We start from the raw sequence: 25,371 nt of genomic DNA on the forward strand, positions 1-25,371 counted from the left end.
TTTAAGTATAGCTGTGGGCGATGCTGTCCAAAACTCATAGGCAGATAAGGGCAGAAAATGCAATCCAAGGGGTGAACAGCGCTGATCAACAGACATAAATATAACCCTCAGAAGCAAAGTAAAAACTTTTTGTTATTGTTAAAAAATAAATAAATATGTTTACCAAGGCATAATAAAAAATACAGGAGCACTGGTAGGGAACCAATCCAGGATTGTGGGGCCAGGGGTCCGATGAAGGGGAAACCAATATGCAGGCACAGGAACAGTTGGGGCCAGTATGCAGTGGACACTCAAACTGTGTATGATGCCTGGAAATGATGTCACAGCCTGGTGGAAGTCGGCCAAGGGAATCCGAAGACTATGGGCAAACCCTGCTGCTGGGGCCGATCAGGAGCTGCTGATGCCAAAGGAGCAAAGAAAGTCACACATCGCGGACTGGAGACAATACATGTTTCGGGGACACGCCCCTTCTTCAGGTTATCTGATTAGTTGTGAGAATTAAATAGGGGAAAGAAACTGGAAGTGTAAGAGTGGGAGGGGAAGGAGCTAACAGCCCCTGTCATCCATGAGGACCCACCCACCCAAGTGGATAATAACACTACCTAGTGCACAATACTTTATCAACAATAAGAAATATATATATATATATATATATATATATATTATGAATGCATTATTGAAAAGTGATGATATTAACCCCTTCCCGCCGAGCGTACGCAGATGTGCGTACTTGGCTTCCGGGGGTATACCGGGATGATGCCCGCACCTGCAGGCATCATCCCGGTACCGTTTTTTTCAGCGGGCGATTGGCTATCCAGCCATAACAACCGATGCGGCTAAAAGCCACTCGGCTGTTATACCAGAGGTGCGGGAGGGGACACCCCCCTCCCGCCACCTCCCGCCGCTGTTACCGGTGCTCCCGCTCGATCGGGAGCACCGATTCCATGTCCGCTGCCTCCGGCTGCTGGGGAGGAACTGGAACAAAGCCGTAATCGTCATGACGTCACTTCCCATTTACTAGGCTGCCAATGGCGCCGATTTTAAAAATATATACGGTATTCAGAATTGCCATTTTCTGCGATCTGAATACATTGAAGTGTAAAGGAGGGGTGGGGGGTCTTTTAGACCCCCGATCCCTCCATAAAGAGTACCTGTCACCACCTATTACTGTCACAAGGGATGTTTACATTCCTTATGACAGCAATAAAAGTGATCAAATTTATTTATTTTTAAAACAATTTAGTCATTTTAAAATAAATAAAATAAATAAAAAAATGTTTTAAAGCGCCCGCCGTCCCCGCGAGCTTGCGAAGCAAAGAAAACGAATACGGAAGTCGCGCCCGCATATGTAAACGGAGTTCACATTAAACATGTGAGGTATCGCCGCGATCGTCAGAGTGAGAGCAGTAATTATAGCACTAGACCTCTTCTGTAACGCTAATCTGGTAACCGTAAAAAAAAAAAATGAAAGCGTCGCCTATTGAGATTTTTAGGTACCGTAATTTGTCGTCAATCCACGAGTGCGTGCATTTATAAAGTGTGACATGTTTGGTATCTATTTACTCGGCGTAACATTATCTTTCACATTATGCAAAAAAATTGGGCTAATTTTACTGTTTTGTTTTTTTTAATTCATGAAAGTGTCCCTTTTCCCAAAAAGTTGCGTTTAAAACAACGCTGCGCAAATACCGTGTGAAATAAAATATTGCAACAATCTCCGTTTTATTCTATAGAGTCTCTGATAAAAAAATATATATAATGTTTGGGGGTTCCAAGTAATTTTTTAGCAAAAAATATGGATTTTAACTTGTAAACACCAAATGCCAAAAATAGGCTTAGTCATGAAAGGGTTAATAATAATAATAAAAATCTAAATAAGAAAAAGAACATATGAAAAAATTATTACAAATAAAATGAAAAAAAAGAATGAAAATAGAATTAAAAAATAATGATGCAAACAAACATTTAAAATACAAATAATATTAATACGCATACATAAAAAATCTTTATATATGTTTCTTATATACTATGAAAACATACATAATCCAATGGCAGAGGAAAAAAACATGGTTTCCAAGAGAAATGTACTATAAATATATGTATATTTGGGTGAAAGAGTATTGAGCTTATATATCCACATGGTTTCATGTTGGCATAGATACAGAAATCTTTTGTTCTCTGCCATGCCACCCAAGGGTATGAATTCAATGGCTAGGACAGTCAGGTCCTTAAAATTCTTACCATGATGAGTAGCAAAGTGACGGGGCACACTATGCTCTCTAAAATCTTTTTTAATGAACCTACGGTATTCACCAACCCTGGTACACAAAGGCAGAGAAATCATAAATAGTCCCATACCAAATGATAAGCACATCATTGATATACCTGCCATAAAAAATGAGATGTTTAGCATAAGGATTATTATTCCAAATCGAAGAGTCTGCCCAAAAACCCATTGTTAAATTTGCATAGCAGGGTGCAAAACTTGCACCCATGGCTGTGCCCTAGTCTGAAGATAGAACTTATGAAAAGGAGGAGAGCTAATTATTTGGACTTTTAAAGGCACATAGATAATTGATCTAAAAATAGTTAAATTTATTTAAACAAGTATATAAAAACAATTACAAATAATCAGTAAAGTTGGTATTAATACACCCTTGCACAATGAGTCTGACACCATAAAGTAATGGCAATAACACAATACAAAACCAAATCCGCAGACAATGGTCAAAATAGATTTTTAGAAGTACAATCTCCAGGTAAAGGTATAAGTATTGTGAAGATATTGGGACAGAGGTGTGAGTCCGGGCGTAAATAATTCAGTCATTAGCTCGACATGTTGCACGTCAGAAAACGCTTCTTCAGGAGCATTTGATTCTAATAAAGTATATATGAGAAAATCACATAGTTACCAAATTATAGACATAGAAGTACGTAAAGCATTTAATAAGTACAGTTTGCAAAAGTATATAAAGAAATCCCCCCAAAAACAAATGCTCCTTTTCATAAGTAATATCGGGACGTTGGCACATTAGTATCCTGTGCATTCATACTGTCACCCTTTGAAAGCACATTTTAAATCTAAACACTTTTTAATAGCTATTGGGGTGGAAGCACCCATTTCTGTTGGTGACTTCTTATATAAATTCTACTGCATTAAAATTAGATATTTAATTTCCATCCTAAATTTTATAGCATATATATCTGATAATGGATTTTGTAGAGACAGCCTCGCTGGGCTATATGAATGAGATCCAAAGTACCTCCCAAACCAATATAGGACAGGAGCTAGGACTCAACCAATATATCACCAAAATGAAAAGATTATTGAATAAAAAATTGAATCTACACTGGCATGTTGATTTTTTACAACAGTATACAAGTGAAAATATCAGTTTTGTAAGGATTCAACTTTTTCCTTCTTTTCAGACTGTTAACCCCAATTTAAAAACATCTTGGGAGAAGATCTTGACAGACTGCAGCAATGAACTAATTAACCACTTTCAGACCGGACCAATTTGCTGGTCAAAGACCAGACCACTTTTTGCGATTCGGCACTGCGTCGCTTTAACTGACAATTGCGCGGTCGTGCGACGTGGCTCCCAAACAAAATTAACGTCCTTTTTTTCCCACAAATAGAGCTTTCTTTTGGTGGTATTTGATCACCCCTGCGGTTTTTATTTTTTGCGCTATAAACAAAAATAGAGCGATAATTTTGAAAAAAACGCATTATTTTTTACTTTTTTTTACACCAAAAATATATAAAAAAACATTTTTTTCCCTCAGTTTAGGCCGATACGTATTCTTCTACATATTTTTGGTAAAAAAAATCGCAATAAGCGATTATTGATTGGTTTGCGCAAAAGTTATAGCGTTTACAAAATAGGGATAGTTTTATAGCATTTTTATTAATAATTTTTTATTATTTTTTTTTTTACTAGTAATGGCGGCGATCTGCGATTTTTATTGTGACTGCGACATTGTGGGGGACCCATCGGACATTTTTGACACATTTTTGGGACCATTGTCATTTATACAGTAATCACTGCTATATAAATGCAGTGATTCCTGTGTAAATGACACTGGCAGTGAAAGGGTTAACCAGTGGGTGGCAGTGTAGGGGTTAAGTGTTCCTAGGGGTGTGTTACTAACTTTGGGGGGGTTGGGCTTTCATTTAGTGTACACTGATCTCTGCTCCAATCACATGGAGCAGAGATAAGCGTCATTAGTTGCTAGGCAGAATGGAAAAATGTTGTTTATACAGCATTTCCTCCATTCGGCCGCTCCGTGAGACGATCGCGGGGATGCCCGCGGCGATCGAGTCCGCGGGTCCCGCGACCGGACTCACAGGGGTCCCGACCAGCGCGGGAGCGCGCCGCCGGCGGCGCGCTCCCGATGGCACGGCGGCAACGAATATTGGACGTACATGTACGCCAATATGCCTGCCCGTGCCATTCTGTCGACGTACATCGTCGTGCGCTGGTCGGGAAGTGGTTAAACTTCTAATTGCTCATTATCAGACTGAACTAGTGACTCTTGATCAAGAGATTATCTCTCTTCAGTCTACTAGTGAAACACTTCAAATCATGCACCATTTTCAAAAAAGTGTCAGGAGGTAAAAGATTACATCACGAAAATCGATAAAGAGATCATTATAAAAAAAAACAACTAAATAAAGATAGATCAGCATTTAGTGAAGGGTTTGCTTATCGCTGGCAGGCACCCTTTCATGGTCGCAAACCAAGAAAGACTAATTTTAGAAATCAAAGATCAGGGAATGAAATGGGGACTAACGATGATGACACTGAATTTGAATCTGATTCTTCTGTTTCTGCTTTTTCTTTACAGCCATCAATAGGAAGAGGACAAAACATGAAGGAGAAGCTTCCATAGATTACAAAAAAGACAGTAAAGGGAGCAACTAACAGTAAACAGTACCATTAAAATGTATAATCTTAACACAAGCAGAACATTGTCTTCTTAACCACCTCAGTACAGTGCAGTTACACCCCCTTCCTGACCAGACCAATTTTCAGCTTTCAGCGCTCTCACACTTTGAATGACAATTACTCAGTCATCCAACACAGTATCCATATGAAACTTGCGTCCTTTTTTCCACACAAATAGAGCTTTCTTTTAGTGGTATTTAATCACTAGTGGGTTTTTTATTTTTTGTGCTATAAATAAAATAAAACGTAAATTTTGTGAAAAAAATGCCTTTTTCTTCGTTTCTGTCATAAATTTTTGCTAATTAGTAATTTTTCTTCATAAATTTTGGCCAAAATGTATACTGCTACATATCTTTGGTAAAAATAACCCACATTAGTATATATTATTTGGTCTTTGTGAAAGTTATAGAGTCTACAATCTATGGTGCCAATCACTGAAAATTCATCACTTCTGATCAGGCCTTCAGTACATCAGGTGTACCTAATTTCTTGAGACTCTAACTAGTCAGGAAAGTACAAATACCCCCCAAATGACCCCTTTTTACAAAGTAGACATCCCAAGGTATTAAGTAAGTAGCATGGTGAGTTTTTTTAAGTTGTCATTTTTTCCCACAATTCTTTGCAAAATGAAGATTTTTTTTTTTTTTTTTTTTTTTTTACTAAATTGTCATATTATCAGGTTATTTCTCACACACAGCATATGCATACAACAAATTACCCCCCAAAATACATTCTGCTACTCTTCCCGAGTACGCCGATACCACATGTGTGAGACTTTTACACAGCCTGGCCACATACAGAGCACCAACATTGATGTAGTACCTTCAGACGTTCTACGAGCAAAAATGACGCATCTCATTTCTCAACCACCTATTACACTTTTGAAGTCCCTGGAGTACCAGCACAATGGAATTTCCCATAAAATCACCCCATTTTGGAAAGCTAACACCCCAACGTATAATCTGTGAGGCATAATGAGTCTTTTGAATGGTTAATTTTTTTCCAGAAGTTTTTGGAATATGTGGAAAAAAATTAAAACGCATTTTTTTTTACACAAAATTGTCAATTTATAAGATATTTCTAACACATAGCATGTATATAGCAAAAATGACACCCCAAAATACATTCTGCTACTCTTCCCGAGTACAGCGATACCACGTGTGTGAGACTTTTACAAAGCCTGGCCACATACAGAGCACTAACATTGATGTAGTACCTTCAGACGTTCTATGAGCAAAAATTACGCATCTCATTTCTCAACCACCTATTACACTTTTGAAGGCCCTGGAGTACCAGCACAATGGAATTTCCCATAAAATGACCCCATTTTGGAAAGCAAACACCCCAACGTATAATCTGGGAAGCAGAATGAGTCTTTTGAACGGTTCATTTTTTTCCAGAGGTTTTTGGAATATGTGGAAAAAAATTAAAACGCATTTTTTTTTTACACAAAATTGTCAATTTATAAGATATTTCTAACACATAACATGTATATAGCAAAAATTACACCCCAAAATACATTCTGCTACTCCTCCCGAGTATGGCGATACCACATGTGTAGGACTTTTACACAGCCTGGCCACATAGAGAGGCCGAACATTGAAGTAGTACGTTCAGGCGTTCTAGGAGCATAAATGACACATCTTATTTCATTCCTACCCATCACACTTCTGAAGGTCCTGGACCACCAGGACAGTGAAATTACCCACAAAATGACCCCATTTTGGAAAGTAAACACCCCAACGTATATTCTATGAGACATGGGCTGCAAATAGGTACCCGGGTACTCTGATGGCCTGGTGACAGGTACTCGGGTACTCTGATGGCCTGGTGACAGGTACTCGGGTACTCTGATGGCCTGGTGACAGGTACTCGGGTACTCTGATGGCCTGGTGACAGGTACTCGGGTACTCTGATGGCCTGGTGACAGGTACTCGGGTACTCTGATGGCCTGGTGACAGGTACTCGGGTACTCTGATGGCCTGGTGACAGGTACTCGGGTACTCTGATGGCCTAGTGACAGGTACTCGGGTACTCTGATGGCCTGGTGACAGGTACTCGGGTACTCTGATGGCCTGGTGACAGGTACTCGGGTACTCTGATGGCCTGGTGACAGGTACTCGGGTACTCTGATGGCCTGGTGACAGGTACTCTGATGGTTTGGTGACTGGTATTTGGGTACTCTGAAGGGCGGTGACAGGTACTCTGGTACACAGATGGACTGGAACAGGTACTCGGGTACTCAGATGGGCTGTGACAGGTACTCGGTACTCTAATGGACTGTGACAGGTACTCGGTACTCTAATGGACTGTGACAGGTACTCGGTGCTCTAATGGACTGTGACAGGTACTCGGTGCTCTAATGGACTGTGACAGGTACTCGGTACTCTAATGGACTGTGACAGGTACTCGGTACTCTAATGGACTGTGACAGGTACTCGGTACTCTAATGGACTGTGACAGGTACTCGGTACTCTAATGGACTGTGACAGGTACTCGGGTACCCTGATGGGCCGTGACAGGTACTCGGGTACCCTGATGGGCCGTGACAAGTACTCGGGTACCCTGATGGGCCGTGACAGGTACTCGGGTACACTGATGGGCCGTGACAGGTACTCGGGTACTCTGATGTGCCGTGACAAGTACTCGGATACTCTGGTGTGCCGTGACAGGTACTCGGGTACTCTGATGTGCCGTGACAGGTACTCGGGTACTCTGATGGGCCGGGACAGGTACTCGGGTACTCTGATGGGCCGGGACAGGTACTCGGGTACTCTGATGGGCCGGGACAGGTACTCGGGTACTCTGATGGGCCGGGACAGGTACTCGGGTACTCAGATGGGCTGGGACAGGTACTCGGGTACTCAGATGGGCTGGGACAGGTACTCGGGTACTCTGATGGGCTGGGACAGGTACTCGGGTACTCTGATGGGCTGGGACAGGTACTCGGGTACTCTGATGGGCTGGGACAGGTACTCGGGTACTCTGATGGGCCGGGACAGGTACTCGGGTACTCAGATGAACTGTGACAGGTACTCGGGTACTCAGATGGGCTGGGACAGGTACTCGGGTACTCAGATGGGCTGGGACAGGTACTCGGGTACTCAGATGGGCTGGGACAGGTACTCGGGTACTCAGATGGGCTGGGACAGGTACTCGGGTACTCAGATGGGCTGGGACAGGTACTCGGGTACTCTGATGGGCTGGGACAGGTACTCGGGTACTCTGATGGGCCGGGACAGGTACTCGGGTACCCTGATGGGCCGGGACAGGTACTCGGGTACTCTGATGGGCTGGGACAGGTACTCGGGTACTCTGATGGACTGTGACAGGTACTCTGATGGACTGTGATTGACAGGTATTATGAGGGGTGGTGACAGGTCCTCTTTATTGGGGGGGGGGGGGGAATCAGTGTGCTTGATGTGTACTGTAGGCGGTAACGAGATGTTACCGCAATCTCCTCCTCACACACGATCAGTGTGTGAGGAGGAGAACCCGGTAACATCCCGTTACCGCGGTTTGTTTACATTTTTAGTGATCGGCTGTGAAAGGATCACAGCCGATCACGTGGGTAAACAGCCAGCCAATGGCTGTTTACCAGTGTCGGTGACGAGCAGTGTTCCCGGGGAACACGCCGCCACCGACGTGCACGCGCAGCGCGCTCGCGATCGCGCGCATGCGCCGTGCACGTAGGGGGTGTGACCATCTGTGATCGGCCGTGACTTCATCACGGCCGATCACGTGGTAAACAGCCATAACGAATGGCTGTTCACCCCCTTCGGTGGCGAGCGGTGTCTCCGTGACACGCCGCCACCGAAGAAACAGGGATGCGCGCGCACGATCGCGCGCATCCCTGTTTAAACGGGAGGCCGTCATATGACGGCCTCCCGCCGCAATAGCTGCGCCGCCTGGCCGTTTTTTGACGGCCGGCGGTCAGCAACTGGTTAAGAGAGGTTTGAGTTTTTCCCCATTTGTTACAGCTAACAAATTCAGCCTTTTTAAAGATCTCAACCGTTGTATATGGAATCTAACTGTCAAACGCATTATATTAAAAACACCAATGATAACTTGTTGTCCCTAACTGAGCCCTTGACCAGTCACAATATCACCAACAGTGACCATGATATTTCCACTCTCAAAGACCTATAGGACCTATGGGACCGATGGGACGAGGGCCACAGTGATAGTCAACCTTTGGAGGAGTGTTTTGACCCCCCGAAGTCTTAGTTTTAGTCCATATTTTATCCCACTCAGTCTCGGGGTTCCAATTTGGACACATACTACCAAGTTGTTTATAAGGACTTGGTTCAGCTATGTGATAATAGTTTGAACCATAAGTCAAATTTATTGCTGTCTGAACAACTTGCCCTCAAGGCCTTAGAAAATAATTCTCACATCGTTATTAAACAGGCTGATAAGGGGGGCAGTATAGTCATTCTGAATACCTTAGTGAGTCACTTAGGCTCCTATCTGATGGGAATACCTACCAAGTCTCGTCCAAGGATCCGCTCCCGGAGTTCAGTTTGGATTTCCTTAGTAGGTCCTTGGAGCTACCGGGGATGGTGTTCTTAGCGAAAAAAGAATGCAGTTTTTAACTCTCACGTCTTGCAGCACCCCATACTTTTACCATCTCCCAAAGGTACATAAATTGCTTCAGAATTCACCTGGTAGACCCATAGTGGCTAGTATCAATAGCTTTACCAGCAGACTCTCCCAATATAAAGACATATATACATGTGATTAATATCCTCTAGAACTACTCATGGGAGGGACATTACCTTTGGGCATCTTTGGATGTGTGCTCCCTTTACACCTCCATTTCCCATGAGGTGGGTCTGGAGGCTCTCAATTATTTCTTGTCCAGACTTAGGGTACAATTCTCATCAGGCCCAGTTCATACTTGAGGGACTAAGTTCTGCCTCAAACACAACTATTTCTCCTTTCACGACAAGTTTTCTTCAGACTAGAGGCACAGCCTTGGGTGCAAGTTTCACACCCTGCTATGCAAATTTAACGATGAGTTTTTGGGAGGACTCATTGATTTGGAATAATAATACTTATGCTAAACATCTCATTTTTTATGGCAGGTATATCGATGATGTGCTTTTCATTTGGGATGGGACTGTTGATGATTTCTTGGCCTTTGTGATGCAATGCAATAGCAATCCAGTGGGACTCACATTCATGCATTTAATCGACCGGGAACATTTGGTATTTTTGGATCTGGAATTGATCCATGAGCATGGTTCATTTATTACCATCAACTATTCCAAACCAGTTGGGGGCAATTTCTACTCTCAATTCGGGAGCTGCCAACACCCTCTTTGGAAGAAGAACATTCCAAAGGGGCAGTTCCTGAGGTTACATAGGAATTGTAGGAGGGATACCGACTACATTGCCCAGAGTAGGTTAATTAACAATAAGTTTAGAGAGAAAGGCTACCTAGATGAACTTTTGCAGAAAGCGTTTGAATCCTGTCTTATCGAACAGACTGCCGACAGAGCCATTGCAGCCCCCAGAACTCAGGAGCCAGGTTCATCACAGGTTTTAATGGCAATCATAAAGCAGTTACCAACATTATCCATAAGCATTGGCCTATGCTTTCGTCAGACCCCAGGCTAGGCCTGCACTTACCACCTGCCCCCAGGTCATTTTCAGGAGAGCTTGCACTCTCAGAAATTGTATTGCTACTAGCAAACCTAAAAAAAACTATTCCGTCAGAACCTCGGACATCAGGTTTTTATTTTGACAATAGGGTTGGAATACTTCAATGCAAGAAACTAGGTTGCCTTACCTGTCAGTTTATAACCTATGGCCAGTCTTCCTTTTTGGATAGTTCTGGTAATACATATTCCATTAGACAATTCATCACGTGTTCCACCCAATTTGTTTTTTATGCCCTGTGGTGTCCATGCAACGTCCAATATGTTGGTTGCACCATCCGGACCTTGCGTATCAGGGTTGGTGAACACCGCAGGTTCATTAGGTTTTAGAGAGCATATTGTGCCCCGTCATTTTGCTACTCATCATAGTAGGAATTTTAAGACCCTGACAATCCTAGCCGTTGAATTCAAACCCTTGGGTGGCATGACGGAGAACGAAAGCTTCTGTGTCTATGCCAAAGCGAAACCATATAGTTATATAAGCTCAATACTCTTTCATCCAATGGGTTGAATGAGGAACTTGAAGTCTGTACAGTCATTTAATATACCTTAGCGTATTTAAAATGTTTTATGATTATTCATTATTATTCTTTAGTTACCCCCTTTTTTGAATATATACATATATTTATAGTACATTTCTCTCAGAAACCATATGTTTTTTCCTCCGCCATTGGATCATGTATGTTTTCATATTATTTAATTTTTTTTTATGTATGCGTATTAATATTATTTATATTTTTAATTATGATTATTTTTTGTATCTTTTTTTAATGCTATCTTCATTTTTATTTACATTTTTTCATTTTTTAATTTAAATTTTTATTTTATTTGCATTTCATTTTTTAATATGCTCTTTTCTTTTTCTTATTTACATTTTTCTTATTATTATTAATATCATCACTTTTCAACAATACATTGCACTACAATCCTCATGTGCATCGTACACGGTTCGAATGGCCGCTGCACACTGGCTCCAACAGTTCCTGTGCCTGCAGATTTGTTCCCCCTTCATCGGACCCCTGGCCCCACAGTCCTGGATGGGCCCCCTATCAGCAGTGCTCCTGTATTCCGTTGTTCAATGGCTTTGTGCTGGATTTTTCTGAGCCCCCGTGTCATCCATGTGGCTCCAGCCACCAGGTACTGTCAGCTTTTCAATCCAAGTCTCTGCATGGCCATCAACTGACTGCTGTATGCCTTGGTAAACATATTTATGTATTTTTTAACTATTTATGTCTGTTGATCAGCGCTGTTCACCAATTGGATTATATTCAGAAAATCCATGTATCTGGCGAAGGCATAGGGACGCTTTAGGGGGGCACCAGATGCACTTCTTGCTTCATGCTCCAGTCTCTGGTGGTGATGAAAAAAAAAGAGGAATGGAACACTAAAGAGTTGTTTTGGGAGTGCTGCAACTTCTCTAACTGTGTTGGTGCCATAGACGGCACATCAGGATTGTGAGGCCAGTTGGTAGTGGGACAAAAATTTTTAATTATAAAAAATATTTTTAGTTTGTTCTACTGGCAGTGGCTGATGCAAAATTTTCCTTCCTTTCGTCAATATTGGCTCATATGGGAGCAGTTCTGACTCCAGCATTTCTTCTCACTCAATGTTGGGAAAAATGATTCGGGAGAACACACTCGATCTCCCAAATGAAAGACCACTCCCTGGAACATCTCAACCCTCTCTTCCATTTATCTTTGTTGTTGATGAGGCTTTTGCTCTTTCTGAAAACATTCTAATCGTTTACTGTCTGTGGAAAAAAGAGTTTTTAATTATCGGCTAACAAGAGTTCGACAAGTTGTGGAGTGTAGTTTTCGAATCCTGGCAAAGAAATTGTGATTTCTTCACACCCCAATAACCCATTAAAGCTGCCTGTGCACTCCACAATTTTGTTCAGGCTAGAGATGGATACCTGTTCGAGGACTCATTGATGGATGACATGGAAGGCGCAGAGTGGACCAGCACAAGGGGCAATTATAGAGGGGCCATCATCCGTGAGGAATTCAGACTACTTTATGAGTCCTGCCGCTCAGGTATCATGGCAGCTTGATGCCACTGAATAAAGAAAAAAGCAACATCTTTTTTCTGTCAATGCTGCATGGTTTATTACCTGTTACTTTTTTTCAATAAATTTGCTAAAGTTATATCGTTCATCAGAGCATCATGTATTTTTTTGCACTTTCTGTGTCAACATACTGAGCATGCATTACCATTCCATAACATTACTTTAGTAGTGGTCAGTGGGATGCATGCCCTTACATTGGTGGTCAGTGGGAAGAATGCTCTTTACATTGGTGTTGACTGGGATTGGTGGTCAGTGGGAAAAATGATCCTTACATTGGTGGTCAGTGGGATTGGTGCTCAGTAGGATGCATGCCCTTACATTAGTGGTCAGTGGGAAGAATGCTCCTTACATTGATGGTCAGTGGGATACATGCCCTTACATTGGTGGTCAGTGGAAATGGTGGTCAGTGGGATGAATAAATAGAAATATACTTACATTTATGTTTGTGAACTTGAGGTGTGAAGGCTTCCCAGTCTGCATACAAACTTTTAATGCTTGGGGGGCATGATCTTTTTTAGTTTGCAGATGGACACAGGAAACATGAAGTGAGGGGGCAGAACTGGGAGGAGGCACATATCTAAACCAACAATGCAATTCCAGAATGATTTACTTTGATATCTATGGAGACTAAATTTGCAACACAATGCTGTAAACTCACACAGGACTCTTTTTATTGTCGCATTGTAGAGGAATCGCAACACATAGATGTGAATGACTGTCATTGAAAACAATGACTTTTTGGATGACATGCAAATCTAGGTTTTTTTGTAGCTCATCGCATTTGTTATCAACTCGCACAAGTGTGAACCGGCACTTAATCTATGATTGCTATCACTCAACCCCAACTGTAAATTCTCACTCATGTTGATAGCTCATACAATTAAAGGCAGGCAACATGATATCTCCTAAAGTGAGTGTAAACATATGTTATTTTCTTAGGGGGACCCAGTGGCTCCAGCTGCCTCCGCAAAGCCTTGAGAGAGCATTGAGACCTGCACAGCACTGGACCGAGTGAGGACTCAGGTAAGTATACGGGGGGGGGGGGGGGTTGAGGGGGCATACTGCTACTGAAATATTTTTTACCTTAATTCAGGGAATGCATTAAGGTAAAAAAAATTGTTTAGGCTTTAGAACCACTTTAAGGAAAACATGCAGGTTAATTATGCATTAGATATAATATTTCTAACAGTCACTTTTACAGCAGTCCATGAAAATCAGCAACAGATGGCAAACAGCCTTTCCAATAACTTATTCATGCTTACTCTTTTTTTGTACAGTATCTGTGCAATAGTAATTATGTTCTCTATTTGTAAACAGGGTCTATTTTTAATTAAGCCTTATAAGGCTTTTTGTCTACAGTGAACAATTTCTTCCAGAACATTTCCATGTCAGAATATGTACACAGAGATGCAAGGTTGTTATTTAGTACACGGTTTAGTCTATACGTATATATTTTTTAGAGCTTTTCTTAATGCAACAAATTTCTTATTGTGTTTAAAAGATTATTCTTAAAGTGGTTCTAAAGGTTGAAGGTTTTTTACCTTCATGCATTTTATGCATGAAGGTAAAAAACTTTCAGTATGCAGCTCCCCCCGCAGCCCTCCCCCCCAATACTTACCCAAGCCCAATTGTGATCCAGCGATGTACACGAGAGTGGCTGCTCTCCCAGGTCTCTGCCTCTTCATTGGTCGCCATTGGCTCCCACTGCTATCAATCACAGAAAGTGAGGAGGGAGCAGGGCCAGGCCCCATTCTGTGTGTTTTATGGGCACACAGAGTGGGGTTCAGGAGCAAGCATGCACAAATGGCATTCTATTGGGGTGATCTGAGAAGAGGAGGAGACAGGAGCACCAGCAGGGGACCCAAGAAGAGGGGGATTGGGCCTGCTCTGTGCAAAATCATTTCACAGAGCAAGTAACTATAGCATTAACTTATATATTATATATATATATATATATATATATATATATATATATATATTTTTTTTTTTTTTACAATCTCCTTTATATTTACCAACGAAGATTTAAAATGAGGACTTAATGGATATACATGAAATTAATTGTGTAAGTAGGCCTGCTACCACTGTCAAATCTGAGAGACATTGGCGGATATCAAAAAATATGATTGTTGTAGGAGTATGTGGCCAGCTTTATGAATAATTCAAAAATGGATGTTTACTGAAGCGGATGGAAATAGATGGAAATGATGATCATCTATTTACATCTGTTTTTCCATAGGAATGCATTGATGTCCGTTTTTCATCTGTCAACGGATGGATGAAAAAGGACAAATGGTCCGTATGTGTAAAAGGGTCTTATAAAAATACAGCCTATAGTTTGTGTGCTCCTGGTTCACAGAAACACAGGGGATTATTTTAAAAGCTGTAACTCCACATTCCCTCAAACCCCTTTAAACTTTGTATTGTCAAATATTCACAAAATATTCAAAAATAAAGACTTCAGGTATTTGTTAGGTATTATGTTTCTTGCAAGAATAGACTGCCAACCCAGGAACTGACCTCACAGATGTAATTCAATCAATCCTACCTTGTAAGTGAGAGCAGAGATAGATGTGTTTCTAACGTTAGGGGAAAAAAAGCTCTTGAAGTACAGACAGAATCTGATTATGGCTTCTTATTCAAGGAGTGAGAGGCCAAAAGTTTACAAAACAAAAATATAAAAAGCATTTTAAAGTACTGAGAGTCCAACAGTGGTCCAGACCCACCTATTTTCCCTCCCGCAACAGTATTTTTAATGTTACGTTATTTATGTGGAACAATATATAAAAATTTATATTTATCATTTTATATTTTTACCATGAAAAATATTTTGGTTTATTTTTCTGTTGGGAGGCTCTCCCTGCCCTGGTCAATCAAGGACAGTTGGCAGGGATGGCAAAACACTTAATAGTTAACAATAACTATTGGTTGTCCAGACTTGACCACTGGCAGTAAGTGGTCCAACATGTGCTATAAAGTGACACTAAAAATGTATGTTTGTGTGTAAAATAAAATAGGCTATATTTACCTGCACTGTGTAATGATATTGCACATAGCAGTCCCTTACCTCCTATTTGGAAACCTTAACCAGCCCTGACTGCTCCTCCTTCCTCTGGATGCCCCCTTAGAAAGCCAGGCAAGAAGACACTGTGCATGTTCGCTCCCAAGCCAGGCTGTTGAAAATAAATAGACATACACAGCACCAGTAAGCCCACTCCACAACCTCCTCAGAGGGGTTTGACCGACAGAAGCAGTGTCTCTCTGAAAGCGGGGCATGAGAGGAGCAGTGCTGCAGCTGAGATAGAGCTGGTGTGGTGAGAGGAGTCAGGTAGGTGTTTAGGAATGGGAGGGAGGTAGGACAGGTAGTGGGGTCGTTTTTTAAAGAGAAGTATGTTTTGTTTTTTTTACAGGAATCATGCTTACCTAGCTGGATGCAGCATTGGTCTAATGCTGCAGCTGCCCCCCACTGGCTCTAACACTGAGAACCAAACTATCAAACATCACCGATCACTTGGTTATCACAGCTCCATAAGCAGAGTGCTGGTGATTGTTAGTCACTGGCTCTATCCTTTGCCCCCCCATCCCACCCGCATGCTCACCGGCGCACTGGGCTGTGGAGGTGGCAGGAGCGGCCAGCTCAGGCATGGGGCGGATCCCGACTTCATTGCCTGTTCTGTGACATCAACAGATGGAATTCAGCCTGGTGTTTGCTGAGAACGGGGCACAGGATTGCAGAACGAACTGCACTACTGTGATCCACGGGAGAAGTACAGCCAAATGAGCTTTGGCTGTACTTCTCCTTTAAGGTAAAATATAATTTGACTTTAGAACCACTTTAAGTCACTGCCTTCCCTGCTGCACATGTCAAGTCTGAAAGCGCCTTTAATGCAGAGAGATGAATTTGTGGCTGAGAAGTTGCATTTTAATAACATGGGGGAGGGTACAAATTATTGCCATTTAACATTGTATTTCTGATCACATTTAATAACTTCTGGCTGTCCATGTTAGACCAGTGGTAGGCGGTGACCCTACATGCACTTTAGGTACTAGCCTAAATTTGTAACCGAAAAGCTTCAGTTTTAGGGGGTTTCAAATGATGCAGTGAGGTGATGGGAAAAAAAAATTAAGACGACTCTTAACCTATAATTAACACAAAGATAAGGATTATAATTTAAAAACATTGAACTAAATAAATAAAAAGATATACTGTAGACAAAATTAATTAAAATTATAAATTAGATTTGAAAACCGCATCCAATTTGCATCAGTGTAAACCCAGCATTACACTTGGGGTGCCAGCACTAGCTGTTGAATTGGGAACAAAGAGGCTAATAAAAATAACCCTTGCAAGTATCCTCCTTCTACAGATCAGTTAGCACACAAAAGTTAGCAGAGTTTATTGCATTATGACTCTCAAAATATCTAAAGCCCAAAGGTGGCCATAGATGGATAGATTTTCAAATGACAATTCTTAGGAAAGGTTTTAGGAAAATTCATACAAACATTCTCAGAACATTCTCAAAACAATGGGAAATTGACTTGGACCAATCTTTTACACTACCAGAATGGACCACTATGATCCAAAATCTCCTGACATGTACTCGCACAATTTCAGCAAGAGAAACAGCCATGAAGATAAATACCATATGGTACCTAACCCCGTACAAAATAAATTAATTTTATTCATCAGTTTCTCCCATATTATTCAGGGGGTGCCCAGATCTAGGTTCTATCTTACACACATTCTGGAATTGCAAAAAAAAGAAAAAAAAGTTTCTATTAGCTTTATTGAAAAAAAAAAATTACAATTTAAATCAGGATATAAAAGTGTGTAAGAAATACAAAGGGAGGAATAAACTTAATAAAACAGAGTAATCCCACCATACTAATAATATATAAATAACACAGTCAAATAATAATAACGTGGAGATAAAATTAAAGAAAAACATAAATCTAAAAGTAAAATACTGTGAGAGTGAATATGAATATATAATGAAGGTGATATGAGATGAACATTTGAAAGCTATTAGTTGGCTAGGAGAAAGTTATTGTAATGAGATGTAGTTATCAGTACAATTCTGTTAGAGCAAGTATATTAATGATCTATATTGAGCCATTCCCTCCATATCTTCCACTGTTTGTCAAACTTCTTCTTATACTAGTACTATAATTGATGGCAATTAAGGATTCATATGTATAATGAGATTGCATCATGTCAAGAGCGTCTGATACATTAGGTGCAATATTAGATTTGATCTAGCTGCAAATAAGATATATGTAATCACTGTGCGAAAGCATGGAGGGAAATTCTCAATACCCAGGTTTAATAGAGCTATCCCAGGATCTGGAGATGTGAGGATTTCTGTAATAGAGGGGATTTGCCTAAATATACTGTATTCCGCAACTGTAAAATATTGAAACCCATATGGCGACAAGCAGCTGCTAAGATTGAACATATTATAAGCAAAAAAATTCTCCTCACCCTTAAGATGAGTTTATTGTTTGCACCTATACCTAATGTACTCAAACAGCATATTAGACTAATGCACACACTGTTTAACTCAATCCACTGGATGATAACTTTTAATTGGCATTCATCAACAGTCCATTGGTTCCAGGTATTCAGTAGAATGGAACAAATAAAACTCTCAGAGTGTATCCACCATACACTCTTTGACACCATGCAGATTTTCAAAAAATATGGTCCCCTTGGGACATACCACTTCCTTAAATATCACATTATATAGTCCAATAATACATATCATTATAGAATAAAATTCTGTTTTAAATCATATAACCTGATGGGAAAAATTCATACTTAGATCTCACCATTATTGTTCTATGTTCTTTTTATATGTACCATTCACCTCATATTAAGTACATAATTGATATATTGGATGTACCTATGTTTCTATTACACATTTGTACTAAACTATGACCTTCTACAACAAGAAAATCATTTGTAAACAAAATAACATTCTCAGAACAATTGAATGTTGTTCTAAAGATTTTGTTTGCTTTTAACATTTGGTTTTGGAATTAATGGACATTACCAAATGAAAAACATATACAGGGCCTTGAAAAAGTATTTAAATGTGGGTAATACCAAGAATAAAACATTAAAAAGAAATATACTTTTTTATATTCAAGTTTAGATTACATTCTTTTAGACTTTAAGAAGGTCTGTTAAAAGCAGAAATAAAATCAATAATTCTCTCAGACCATGCTTCGGTACTGGTTACCCTTGATCTGAAGGACATCCCGGCTAGATAGTTGATATGGAGGTTCGATGAATCCCTCTTACATGATTCTAGAACAATCAGAGACCTAGAGTCTTTTCAAGTGAATAATATAGAAAATATATCCACGGTCATGCTCTGGCAAACCCACAAGGCATTTATGAGAGGGAGGTTAATAGCAGAAGGGCCTAAGAGGAAAAAACTATGGAGATCTCAGGTACAACTCCTTCTACAGGAAACCCAAGATCTGGAAAAAATACATAAAAAATCACACAAATGTCAAATTATGGTAAGGTTAGTAGAAAAATGGGAGACAAACCTTTGATGGAACAAGGCACTAAAGGGCATTTAATGGAATGGCAAAATTATGTTATTAGATGGAAAACAAGCCAGGAAAACTACTGGCAGGAATAATACGGCCAAGGTATTGAGTTGAATATATAGCTAAAATTAAGGATAAGAAAGGAGAGATGAAACTTTCTACAAGTGATACTATTAAAACGTTTCAAGAATATTATCAACAGCTGTATAAAGTGATAAATATTCAAAGTCTTGAAGAAACTCAATCTAGGAAGAATAAAATAAAGCAATATTTAAAAGAAGAGAAGCTCCCCACGCTATCAGAAGACATTGTAATTATTCTACATAGGGACGTCTCTAAAAAAGAAATATAATTGCCAATTAATAGCACCAAAGCTGGTAAGGCCGTGTACACACGCGGGGACTGTTCGCCCAACTTTGTCCGCTGAACAGTGTTTCGGCAGACAGTCCGCCCGTGTGTGGGCTTTCAGCGGACAGTTTCAGCGAACAGTTTGCTGAACAAGGTTTTTCGGAATTTCCGAAAAACTGTCCGCTGAAACTTGGTTTCAGCGAACAGTCCCCTCGTGTGTAGGCTTGTTCGTCAAACTAAGTTCCGCGCATGCTCAGAAAGGATTTACACGCCGAAAGTTGTAATGCAGTGTATAGGACGTTGTATTTTCCGTCCCGTCGTACGTGCCGTTCACGTCATCGCGCACGGTTTCAGCAAACTGTTCGTTCGTCGTGTGTGGGCAAGTCCGTCCATGCTAATTTTGAGCGGATTGTTTGCTGAAACTGTTTGACGGACAAAGTTGAGCGAACAGTCCCCGCGTGTGTACGCGGCCTAAGAGCTCAGGCCCAGATGGGTATACATCTCTGTACTTTAAAAAGTTTTTAGGGATTTTAATACCTTATTTTCCGGTATATATGAACTCTATTGTGAGAGATATAGAAATGCACACGGACGCTTTAGTGGAAAGAAGGGAAAGACCCAGCATTGTGATCCAGCTTCAGGCCAATATCATTACTAAATTAAGATATTAAACTATAAGCAAAAATATTGGCTGAGTGGCTGAAGCGTTATATGCCATAATGTATAGAGAAAGATCAAGCAGGATTAATTCCTGGGAGGGAAGCAAGAGACAATGGGGGTGATTTACAAAAGCCATGCGCCAGCAGTAGAAATGGTGCACCGGTAACAGTGCTCGAATCTCGGCGCACGGGAGAATGCAATCTGTGCGCCACTATGGACATGGCGCATGGTATCTCCAATTCAATATTGACAGAAGATGGAGGTGCCAATATTATGGGGTTTAGTAACAACTGCCCAAGTAACAAATATGCCCAAAATAGAATGAGAAAGCTTGCTGTGCCTGAAAGTATGTTTAGAACTGTGTGAGATCAATGTAAGCAGTGCACATGAGCAAGCGGCTCTTGCGCTCATTCACATGAGTTTCTTTCACTGCCAAAATCTTAGTAAATGTTAAGCAACTTACATTGCCAACATGTGACATGTACCTTGTTGAAATTATGTAAAAAGACTCTCGCTCCTCTAACTTACCATTGGGTGAAGGTCAGGATCCCTGAGTGGGAGACAGGATAGCCAGCCAAAGAGAAGGGATAGGTAGAAAAGAGAGAAGGGGGATCGGGGGGTGAGATTCATATACCAAGGCTTCCGAGAAGGCTTTCAACTCGGTTGAGTGGGGCTACCTTTGGGCAGACCTTTCCAAATTTGGGTTCGGGCCCAGGTTCCTGACTTGGCTTTAGCTGCTCTATGCACAGCCCAGAACCCAAATCCGTACCAATGAGGTCCTCTCGGGGGTGATTAAGCTGGGGAGGGGAACGAGGCAAGGATGCCCACTCTCCCCAGCCCGGTTTGCCCTAGCCCTCGAGCCCCTTGCTATCCTCCTTAGAGCGGACGAGTCAGTTAGGGGGTTATGGGTGGGCATGGTGGAAGAGAAACTCTCCCTTTATGCTGACAACTCACTCCTGTATCTGGCTGATGCCACGGACTCTCTACGAGCAGCTTTAGCTGTGTTCGATAAATTTGGCAGATTTTCGGGTATCCTAATAAACTGGAACAAGTCAATCCTTTTTCCCCTCTCCCAGTTGGTGCCTCAGCTGGATACAGGAACTCCTTTAAAGTGGGTGGATGAGTTTACCTGTCTGGGGGTGAGAGTGGGAAATGAACTGTCAGGCTACCTGGATAAAAATGTGTACTTGCTACTGACCCAACTCCAACAAAAATGTTCCACCTGGACATCTTTCCCTTTGACCCCGGTAGGAAGAGGAAACCTTTTAAAAATGATCTACCTACCAAAATTCCTGTACTACTTTAGACACACCCCGGCCCCCATCCCCAGATCCTTCTTTCACAGGCTCGAAAGCATAGCAATTTCCTTTATTTTGGCAGGGAAACCCCCAAGGGTGGCAAAAAACATACTTTATCTTCCACTAGCTGTGGGAGGATTGGCACTACCCAATTTCCTGATATAATATTGGGCGGCAGTCCTGGTGACGGTGAGGTGGTGGTTTTCTCAATCCCGGAAAAACCCAGCTATTACCCTTGAGGCGGCTCTCCTAGGATCATACGCCGCTCTGTCCAACTTACCATAAAGGGGGCCAGGGCCAATCCAACTGTGATAGGTCCTATGAAAGTCACAATTCAGGTGTGGAGATCCTCCAGGGCAGCCCTACTGAAACAAACACACATCTCACCCCACACCTCACTCTGGGCCAACCCCATGCTTCCCCATCTGTCCACTATCCCAGATCCAGCAAGTTGGGCCAAGAAGGTTATCGTTACACTAAAACAGGTTATGCTACGCAGTGTCATAGCCCCATTCCGAGATTTGCAACAAGCCCACAACCTACCGAGCAATTTCCTTTTCAGGTACTGGCAGCTGCAGCACGCCCTTAAAGCCCAAAATTATAGACAGTTGGGTATTCTGGATGCTAGATAATATCTGTATAGATGTGGAAGGCTCAGCCCACCATGTTTATGAGAGAGATAAAGGGTCTGTTGTTTTATCCTATAACCGGAACCTCCCCATATAAACTTTAGTATTTTGCGCTGGAAGGATTTAAGGTGGTCCCTCCTCAGTGGAATGTTTAGAGATCAGAAAAGGTAAAGCAACCTGGGGAGCATTGTAATTTTGATGGCATTTATTCTCCCTATCCATGAGAGGTTTTGTTTAGACCAAGTCTTCAACCTTGCTCCAGTTTATGAAAGATGGGAGGGTAGTTTCCGGCGTATAGCGTTTCAAACTTAGAGGTAAGGGAAATGCCTAAGTACTTGAGTCATTCCAGTCGAATTGGAAGTTAAGTTTCAACAGAGAAACGATCTCTGGGGCAAGGGAGATGTTTAGGACTTGAGATTTGCTATAGTTTATATGAAGGCGTGAGATGTTTGCAAAGGAGGTTAGAGTCTTACACAGGATAGGGAGGGATGTTAGAGGGGATGTAATGAACAGAATTAGGTCATCGGCAAATAGACCACATTTGTGTGCCTGGGGACCACATGATACCCCTTTGATATTGGAATTTTCTCATATCGCTAGTGTCTCTATGACTATGGCGAATATCAAAGGTGACAAACGGCAGCCCTGCCTCGTGCCTCTAGCCATATAGATTGGGGGGGAGTAGTATCCTTGTAGGTGTATTAGAGCTGTGGGAGAAGAGTAGAGAGCTTTCATGATTCCTAAGAAGCAGTTTCCAACCCCCAATACTCCAAGAGTGTGAAAATATATGGCCAGGACAATGAATCTAATGCTTTCTGAATCAAATGCTTTCTGAATCTAATGCTTTCCCTGTTTTCTGGTTCCCCCGGGCTAATTGGAATTACATGTTTTGAAACTATGTCTATGGCTCGTCTGGTTTGATCAGGGCCCTGTCGCCCAGGGATAAAACCCACTTGACCCTTATGAATATAGGAGCTTATAAAAGAGTTTAGTCTGTTCGCTAGGATTTTAGTGAGGATTTTCAGGTCATTATTTATCAGGATGACAAATGCCGCGTACACATGATCGGACTATCCGGCGAACTTAGTCCAGCGGACCAATTTGATCGTGTGTGGGCTGCAGCGGACTTTTTCTTCCCAAAAGTCCGGTGGACTTAGAAATCAGACTTGCTTCAAAATTGTCCGCTGAACTCGGCTTTTAGCGGACAATCCGTTCGACTGCTAGTCCGGCGGACTAAAACCAATGCTAGGGCAGCTATTGGCTACTGGCTATGAACTTCCTTATTCTACGTCATAACGTTTGAATCCGCTGGACTTTTGGAGTGATGGCACTGAAAGTCCATCAGGGCCGGGAGTGGAACCTCTTTTTAGGTTTTTAATGACCTCCACAACTTCCTCTACTGTGATGGGTTCTTCCATATAAAGTTTATTATAGAAGTCCTTGAAGGCTACCAGAATTTTAATGGAATCAGATGTTGTGGTCTTACCGTGAGTCCAGATCTTAGGGAGAGAAAGGATCCTCACCTTTGGTGGCTAGCATCGGGCCAAATTTATCCTTCTGGTTGTAAAACTTGGCCCCACTCTATTGGATATGCTTCTTGGCTCTTCCTGTGAGGGCTAAGTTCAGCTCCAATCTAGCTGCATCTAATTGGGATATAGTGATTACTGAGGGGTTTTTTTTGTGTTGGGCCTGAAGGGACGAGTAAGCTTGCACCAGTTTAACTATATCTGCCTTCCTCTCTTTTGATATGGCAGGCTGTGGATAATTTTTGACTTTGTGAGCAGCCCACAACACCTCTGCTGAAGTACCCTCTACATTATTCAGAGCGAAATATTCCACTAGCGCTTAATTGATTTCAGTGACTCTGATGGGATCTGATAAAATGGATTCATTAAGCCTCCACTGAGAATGTTTGGGGTGGTGAGAGGTCTTATAGAGCGATACATGCACAATGGAGTGGTCTGATAGTGTGGTGTCTATAATTTTGGAGCCAGAGACATTGGGTAGGTGGTGTGTGGGCATGAGAATATGGCCTATTCTAGCATAGGATTGGTGGGGGCTAGAAAAGTGTGTAATCCCTCTTCATTGGCTTTGTCTCTTGCCAAACATCTGCCAGGCCTTGTGACTGGACTAATCTAGCAAATTTGAGACTGGCCCTAGTTGGTCGGGTCAGGATTATTTTGGATGGGTTGGACTTGTCCAGCCCTCGGTCAAACACTACATTGGTGCCCCCTACAAGTATAGGGGTTCCTTCTATGAGGGGGTTCAGTTTTGTGATCATTAATTGAAAAAACTTATGTTGGCCCTTCTTGGGGGCACAATAGGAGATAAGGGAGAATAAATGGCCATCTATGAACCCTTTAACCAGGATAAAACTGCCTTCCGGGTCTTTATAATCCCCCTGCCAGGAAAAATTAGAAGTTTTGGAAAATAGGATGGCTACACCTTTATACTTTCCCTCTGCCTTCGCCAGGTAGAACAAGGGATACTGGTGGTGCAGGTAAGTGGAGCTGTACGGTCAGGAAAGTGGGTTTCTTAAACTATGATAATATCTAGTTTGAGGGAGCTGTAGCTATCGAATAAATTTCTCTTTTTGAGGGGAGAGTTCATGGAGATATGAAAGAGGGTGAAGAGGCTATAGAGAGCATCTTCAGTAGTTTTAGACCGGTTCCCTGGGGGAAAAGCAACTCCCAAGCACTGATTCCAGCAAATACCATCTGTTCACTGAAGGGCAGACAACCTAACCCACAGAGTCACAGGAGTCTGAGGAATTGGTGGAGGCGCATGTCCAGCACCCAGCACCAAGGCACCAAATCTGATAATAATTAACTTTAAAACAATCGAACACAAAGTACACACACTTCCTTGAGAGGAATTACTTCATACCCCCAAACATTTCTTTGTGGTGGGGCTCCCCTCCTACCCCTCTGAAGGCAGGGAGTGGGCTCCAGATGTGTTGTATGGCCCTTCTTGGAGCCAGGCCAGGGCTCAACAGACTAAAAGTCTTGTCTAATTGCTGAGGCGTCCCTTGTCATGGGGGGTCAGTCAATAGTCTATAAACTAAATTTATTGGAGCTAGAAGTTCTCCAAGTAAGCTTAGTCCCAGGGTCAAAAAAGGAAGAAACAAAAAACGAGAAAAAAAGTGAAGAAGCAGCTTTTTTCTGGAAAAAGAGTCCAGAACAAACTTTGTACAGCGGGAGC

Source organism: Lithobates pipiens, unplaced genomic scaffold (assembly GCF_037356315.1).
Source record: "Lithobates pipiens isolate NorthernLeopardFrog02 unplaced genomic scaffold, aLitPip1_a1.2 Scaffold_1, whole genome shotgun sequence".
Classification (NCBI taxonomy): domain Eukaryota; kingdom Metazoa; phylum Chordata; class Amphibia; order Anura; family Ranidae; genus Lithobates; species Lithobates pipiens.